At 35.5% G+C, this 7,756-nt stretch overlaps 2 long non-coding RNA genes across 2 annotated transcripts; both read right to left on the bottom strand.

Annotated features, from left to right (window-relative positions):
- Window positions 1–458: 458 nt before the first annotated feature.
- Window positions 459–1,735, bottom strand: LOC138851868 (uncharacterized). The gene is made up of 4 exons (XR_011391461.1): window positions 1,606–1,735; window positions 1,356–1,482; window positions 834–890; window positions 459–702 (listed from the first exon to the last, which is right to left on the bottom strand). It is a non-coding gene; the product is annotated as an uncharacterized lncRNA (long non-coding RNA).
- Window positions 1,736–6,334: 4,599 nt separating this feature from the next.
- LOC138851869 (uncharacterized) lies at window positions 6,335–7,525 on the bottom strand. The gene is made up of 4 exons (XR_011391463.1): window positions 7,396–7,525; window positions 7,146–7,272; window positions 6,630–6,686; window positions 6,335–6,498 (listed from the first exon to the last, which is right to left on the bottom strand). It is a non-coding gene; the product is annotated as an uncharacterized lncRNA (long non-coding RNA).
- Window positions 7,526–7,756: the final 231 nt, after the last annotated feature.

Below are 7,756 nucleotides of genomic sequence, written 5' to 3'. Positions count from 1 at the left end.
AGTACCAGGGTGGCAGCTCCAGTTGACAGACTCTCTTTAATTTCTCAACTGTCAGACAAGACTGCCAAAATATCCAAAAAGGATATTTTTTGTTGGTGTTTCTGTCTTTTAGTAAAAATGTAGTTTCTCCCACAAGTATATGTTAATTGGGCAGACCCAGAAACATTTTCCTGCTTTAATATCAGTAATGGTTAACTGCCGGACATTTGCAAATGTAATATGACTCCATTTTTTTGCAGAAATTACATGCAATGACAGCAAAACCTGGCTTGGTACTATTCTTGTAGCTTTCACAGATTTATTAATAACAATAATAATGATAATAATTGCATTCTTTTTCTTCTCATTCGTCTTCATCTCGTCTTCTTCTTCTTATTATTATTATTAATACGCTGGGCGGTAAACTCATATGGGTCAAACAACGTCTCATTAAGGTAACAATTTCTCTCAAGAAATATACAAAAAAGTTAGTAGTTATTACAGAAAATACAAATGACATAGAAGACATATTTCATGAGAGTCACTTAAGTCTCATGTATTACCTTGGTAAAAAAAATTATGTAATGCAGGGAATAAAATTTATTACATAATATTTAAGTTTCAATGCAATAATTGCACTTGATTACATAATGTTGTTGGAAAAAATGGAAAAATTTTAGTTGATTATTCATTAAGCGAAGACTCTTGTTTATTTGCCGTATCCTGTGGAGAAAAAAGTTTATTGTTATTCTTACGGTAAAATAACTCTCTTAATCAAATTAATATTGCTTGATCTTCATTATTTCAGATATATGTATTTTTTACTTAACAAAACTAAAAACAAATTTACTCACTACCATATCTGCTTCCAGAGCCACCTCCAAATCCACCACCGAAGCCTCCACTACCTCCTGTGGATATTTATATAACTTAAAAAAAAAAATTTGTACTGCAGAACTGTGAATGATTTTTTTGTTTTCATTATTTTTTTTTAAAGTAAAGAACCGCTGAGCTTATTTAAGAACAATTTACCTTATGTCTGAAGGAAGTTATTTACAGTGCAACTTAAGCTAAAAACATGGAACTTACCGTAACCACCAAAACCTCCTCCTCCTCGGCTAAAACCTGTCAATTGAGGAAAAAAAAAAATGAAATGACTGTTTCGTTCGCAAAAATACATACTTCATGCAGTGTCATGTCACTGTTCTAGTTAAAACCGGTTTTTATTTAGCTTTAAGAATTAGTCATTTTCTAAGAATGAGTAATGAACTGCATTCGTGTTAATGGAAACAACATTATAATTATTAATAATACATATTAAACTTCGAAGTAATATGAAATTTTGCATCATAAAAATACGATTGTTTCTATCATACCTCCGCCGAAGCCACCTCCACCAAATCCTCCAAAACCACCACCACCACTGTAGCCCCCACCAATCCTGCCGGCGCTGGCCACCACAATCATCACACACAGGAAAATCAGGGTGCAAACTTTTCCAATCTGAAAACAGGAAGTAAATATATTATATATGTGATTTACAATTATTATTGGGCATTAGTATCGCACATAATTCTTGACAATATGTGACTGAAGTTATTAAATGAAAGTGAAAAGTTTAGTTACCATGTTGACTGTTACAATGTTCTGAGACAACTGACCACCGTCCTCAACTTCTGGCTTATTTATACTCACTTGTCCCAGGAAATTACTCAAGAGAAACAAGTAAATAAGGTCACAGTGACAAACACTTTAAGTTACCACAGTTAATCATAATATGAATTACAGTGAATTGCCAAAGCAGGGAAAGGTTGTGGGAAGGGAGGAAGAGAGGGAGAAGTCGGTGATTCTAACAAAATAGCGATGAGAGGAACCATACAATGAAGAGGAGGTGGAAATGGAGGAGGAGGGAAAGTTGGGGTGTGAAAGGTGAAATAATAGAGATGATTGTGTATTTTTCAGTGATGAAATAAGGAAATGAACAGTAACAAGGCTGTAAGTTCAAGTATTTTTCAGCATTATATCTGAGCATTCGAGGTTGTCCATAAATATATAATGCATGTTCATGTATACAAGGTGATGATTCTACATTTTGAACAGGTAAAAAAATATGTAGCGACTAACTCAGAGACAAAAGTTTTCCATAAAAATCTCACATTCAGTCACCAACTTTGCAAACAGACATGTGTGTGAGTATTATATGACTAAATGTATAAATGTATAAATGACTAAATGTATAACAGGTCTCATGAAATAGTGTACTGAAATAAAATTGAAAAAATTGTGAAATGTTTTAAATCTTTTATTATGAAAGAAGCAAACTTTATGGATATGGTATTTCAACGATCAATATCGATGCCAAAAAAATAACTTCTGGAGGTCGTCAGTCCCAGATTGACATCTATTATTGTGAAGCATTTATTTTACAGAGTGCATGATGTGTTCATTTCTCACTAGACAAGAAGCTGCGTAACATATCTTTCTAATTCTTATATAATACTAGAATCACTACTCGCTTGTCTAACTCATGATTCAGTGGTATCTTGTTTGACTTATGTGGACCTCAGATGACACTGTCATTTCCTAATGAACTACCAGTCTGTAGTTACAGAAGCAGAATTATGTTCTTGGTGTCCTGTCTTTAGTATTGATTCTGTTATTTATATTTTTAAATTTGCCAGAGGCTGTCACTTATTTCTTTCTCATGGGTACTTTTCCAGCATTTTGTCACTAATTTTGCTTATAATTCTTTTTCCCTCTTGATTATACTAAGAAACTAATTAAATTATTTTCTCATAACTTTTGCTTATGTTATGTGCAGTGGTGGGCACAGTTTCTCTAATCTGCTAACCATTTGTTAGCGGAACTAACTTTTTGTTTAGCGGATTACCGCTCTCTTCGGAAAGCGTTAGCTGACCAATTAGCTTCTGCTAAATAAAGTTCCGCTAACTTTGAGTCTACTAAAAAAGTAATCATACATTGTTGGTATTGAGAAAGCACTGAAGAGAGCAAAAACACCACTAATGAGGATGAAGAAGATGACTTCTTCAGCAGCATCACCCAGCTTCGGGACAGCAGAAGCCACAGGTCACTGAAGTCGAAGGCACAGAGCATGGTGAAGGCCTGGCTGGAGACCGGCTCGAAGAGGGTTGCGAGTGATGTCGCCTTCTTGGGTGAATAGGTCTTGATCGACCTATTCATTAAGTACAACACAGCCATCCCATCCAGTTTATCTGGAGTTTACCTGGAGTTCCGGGGGTCAACGCCCCTGCGGCCCGGTCTGTGACCAGGCCTGCTGCAGTTGAGCATCTATTTTCTATAGGTAAAGATATCTTGAGAGCCACGAGAGCCACCCGATCAAATGGAAACTTTGAGAGGCTGATGCTCATGAAGGGCAACCAGTATCACATCTAAGTGATGGAGAAGGCCCATTCGGGATAGTAATCAGCCGAGCCATCAACTGATTTTGGCATGATACTCATGCTATGCATTTTATACAGTAAATAAATTGTATCTTGGATTTAAACTGATGTTTGATCTCATTTATTCATTTAACTATTTGTGTGTACCTGTATAGCTGGTGCAGCGATAAGTTGGCCTAAAAGGTTTCAACTTTAGGGATGATTTTTAATTTCTTCTTTGTGTTTATTGGGTTCAAAATCTAAATTAAGTTATATCCAAACATGAACAGAAACAGAGTAAAATAAATGAATACAATGAGTAACTGGAACTAATGAAGAAAACAGTCAAATAAGCTAACTCAATCTGTTCGGGTGCTATGGGGCTTAATTACAGCAACACTAGTCGGTCGGTCGAGTTACATCAAAAAATGAAACACTCGCTATTTTCGCATTAGCGGCACTTGATGATCATATGACTTTTGCATTCTATGTCTTATTAGGAAGCTCTCCAGGTTTGTTCTAAAAGTCTTAAAAGTAAAAAAGACCAAAAAATTACACCGAATCTGAATTCATGTGAAAAAGTCAACGGTTAGCTTTAATCCTTAGCTTCCGGTAATTTTTGTCGGCCGTTTAGCGGTTTAGCATTAACGGAGCTAATTTTTTATTTAACGAATTAGCGGCTAGCGAAGCTAACTTTTCGGTTAACTGTGCCCTCCACAGCATTTAATGGGTTTAATTTCTTCCTGTGTTTCTTGGCTGCTTCTGAATGATTCCTTAAGCTGAAGTTCGATATTTTCTATTTCTCTGGCCAGTGCCTCCTTCCGTATTTCAGATGTACCGGCCCCTTTCAGCAACTCTGCGAGTCTTTGCCTTCGCCTACAATATGTGTCTCTCTCAGTTTCTAGTTTACATCTCTTTTTTTTCCATAGGAAAATGTGCCTTGATCATACCTCAATTATCACAGAGATTATTTTGTTCTAAGCAAAGGTTCGGTTCCATGTTGTTCAAGATGATTTTCCAGCTTGTTTAATATAGGACATTGTTAATTTGATCCCACTGTATGTTTCTGTTATTGATGTTGAATTTGGTGAAAGCACTCTTATAACTGATCTCATTTTGCTGGTCAGGAGCCCTGCGCATACATGTCTGTATTTCTGTTATGTTGTGATCTGAGCGTCTTTGGTATTGTTATATTTCGTTCAAGATCATCATTGTTAATGAAGATAAGGTGCGGTGTATTTTGCAGTCTTGTTGGCTGCACTATTTGCTGGCTTAAGGTAAATTTGTTGCAGAGATTTAATACCTCATGTTTGTGTGAATTTTCATCTGAGCTGCCTCCTGAGGTTATCTTTCATAGGATATTATTTGCTACATTTCTCCATTTTAAATGTCTTATGTTGAAATCACCCAGTAACAAGATATTTGAAGTTGGAGTTGGGAGATTTTCCAGATAGTAGTCAATTTTTAAAAGCTGTTCTTTGAATTATTAAATTGTATCAGACGGCTTGTATACAACCACAACGACAAGCTTTTGGTTTTCAATCTTTACTGCCAAAACTTCAGCAAATTAGCGACTCGGTGACTTACAGGCCAATAACCCCCGCCCCTTCCTTGTTGCCTGTTCTTTCTTTCGCTTCTGAATAAGTTGTATCCTATTATCCATATTTCGTTGTCAAAGTTATCCTTTATGTGGGTCTCTGTGAAAGCTGCAAATTCCACATTTGACTCTGTTAGGAGTCCGATGATGAAAGGCATTTTGTTGAATGTTGATGGCTATAGATCCTGTATATTTGCAAATACAAATGGTATGTAGAAGGGGTTTATTTGACACAAATATCTGTTGTTCTGAAGTGAGAGCCACTGATTGTGCCTCCACTCCAGTAGTGATCCTAGGCGGTGTACTATGTCATTTATTGCCTGTTTTACTTTCTTGCTGGCACTAAAAAATCTTTCTCCGGAGTGGTTGTCACTACCATGGTTTGTTTCCCAAAGTCTGTGTGATCTGTACCCTTTTGTTCCCTTTAAATGGTGTGCCTGACAGTATGTGTTGCAACTTTGTCTCTCATGAACTGCAGAATAATACATTTCAGTGTGAAATAGTTTACATGATGAATAATTGCATATTCCTTTGGTTATGAGGCACAGCATTTTTTTGGATGGTCAAAATTGCACATCCCACCTGTTTTTCCAGATATTCCATGCCTACTGATATGCAAGGCATAGAATTTGCACAGATTTGATTTCTGCTTTCAATTATTTTTTTTTTTTGTGGAGGGTTACCTACTGGTGCAGTTTTTCCTGATTCCTCAGTACTTACTACACCTGTACAAGCATCAGTAACACAACCATTTATTATTAGTAATGTATCAACACTGTCATTCATTTTTATATCCTTACAGGTATTGTCATCCAAGGCAGTACCAGGGTGGCAGCTCCAGTTGACAGACTCTCTTTAATTTCTCAACTGTCAGACAAGACTGCCAAAATATCCAAAAAGGATATTTTTTGTTGGTGTTTCTGTCTTTTAGTAAAAATGTAGTTTCTCCCACAAGTATATGTTAATTGGGCAGACCCAGAAACATTTTCCTGCTTTAATATCAGTAATGGTTAACTGCCGGACATTTGCAAATGTAATATGACTCCATTTTTTTGCAGAAATTACATGCAATGACAGCAAAACCTGGCTTGGTACTATTCTTGTAGCTTTCACAGATTTATTAATAACAATAATAATGATAATAATTGCATTCTTTTTCTTCTCATTCGTCTTCATCTCGTCTTCTTCTTATTATTATTATTATTAATACGCTGGGCGGTAAACTCATATGGGTCAAACAACGTCTCATTAAGGTAACAATTTCTCTCAAGAAATATACAAAAAAGTTAGTAGTTATTACAGAAAATACAAATGACATAGAAGACATATTTCATGAGAGTCACTTAAGTCTCATGTATTACCTTGGTAAAAAAAATTATGTAATGCAGGGAATAAAATTTATTACATAATATTTAAGTTTCAATGCAATAATTGCACTTGATTACATAATGTTGTTGGAAAAAATGGAAAAATTTTAGTTGATTATTCATTAAGCGAAGACTCTTGTTTATTTGCCGTATCCTGTGGAGAAAAAAGTTTATTGTTATTCTTACGGTAAAATAACTCTCTTAATCAAATTAATATTGCTTGATCTTCATTATTTCAGATATATGTATTTTTTACTTAACAAAACTAAAAACAAATTTACTCACCACCATATCTGCTTCCAGAGCCACCTCCAAATCCACCACCGAAGCCTCCACTACCTCCTGTGGATATTTATATAACTTAAAAAAAAAAATTGTACTGCAGAACTGTGAATGATTTTTTTGTTTTCATTATTTTTTTTTAAAGTAAAGAACCGCTGAGCTTATTTAAGAACAATTTACCTTATGTCTGAAGGAAGTTATTTACAGTGCAACTTAAGCTAAAAACATGGAACTTACCGTAACCACCAAAACCTCCTCCTCCTCGGCTAAAACATGTCAAATAGGAAAAAAATGAAATGACTGTTTCGTTCGCAAAAATACATACTTTATGCAGTGTCATGTCACTGTTCTAGTTAAAAACGGTTTTTATTTAGCTTTAAGAATTAGTCATTTTCTACGAATGAGTAATGAACTGCATTCGTGTTAATGGAAACAACGTTATAATTATTAATAATACATATTAAACTTCGAAGTAATATGAAATTTTGCATCATAAAAATACGATTGTTTCTATCATACCTCCGCCGAAGCCACCTCCACCAAATCCTCCAAAACCACCACCACCACTGTAGCCCCCACCAATCCTGCCGGCGCTGGCCACCACAATCATCACACACAGGAAAATCAGGGTGCAAACTTTTCCAATCTGAAAACAGGAAGTAAATATATTATATATGTGATTTACAATTATTATTGGGCATTAGTATCGCACATAATTCTTGACAATATGTGACTGAAGTTATTAAATGAAAGTGAAAAGTTTAGTTACCATGTTGACTGTTACAATGTTCTGAGACAACTGACCACCGTCCTCAACTTCTGGCTTATTTATACTCACTTGTCCCAGGAAATTACTCAAGAGAAACAAGTAAATAAGGTCACAGTGACAAACACTTTAAGTTACCACAGTTAATCATAATATGAATTACAGTGAATTGCCAAAGCAGGGAAAGGTTGTGGGAAGGGAGGGAGAGAGGGAGAAGTCGGTGATTCTAACAAAATAGTGATGAGAGGAACCATACAATGAAGAGGAGGTGGAAATGGAGGAGGAGGGAAAGTTGGGGTGTGAAAGGTGAAATAATAGAGATGATTGTGTATTTTTCAGTGATGAAATAAGGAAATGAACAGTA

This window comes from Cherax quadricarinatus, unplaced genomic scaffold (genome assembly GCF_038502225.1).
Source record: "Cherax quadricarinatus isolate ZL_2023a unplaced genomic scaffold, ASM3850222v1 Contig2492, whole genome shotgun sequence".
NCBI classification, from domain to species: Eukaryota; Metazoa; Arthropoda; class Malacostraca; order Decapoda; family Parastacidae; genus Cherax; species Cherax quadricarinatus.
This window is presented reverse-complemented; position numbering and strand designations above follow the sequence as displayed.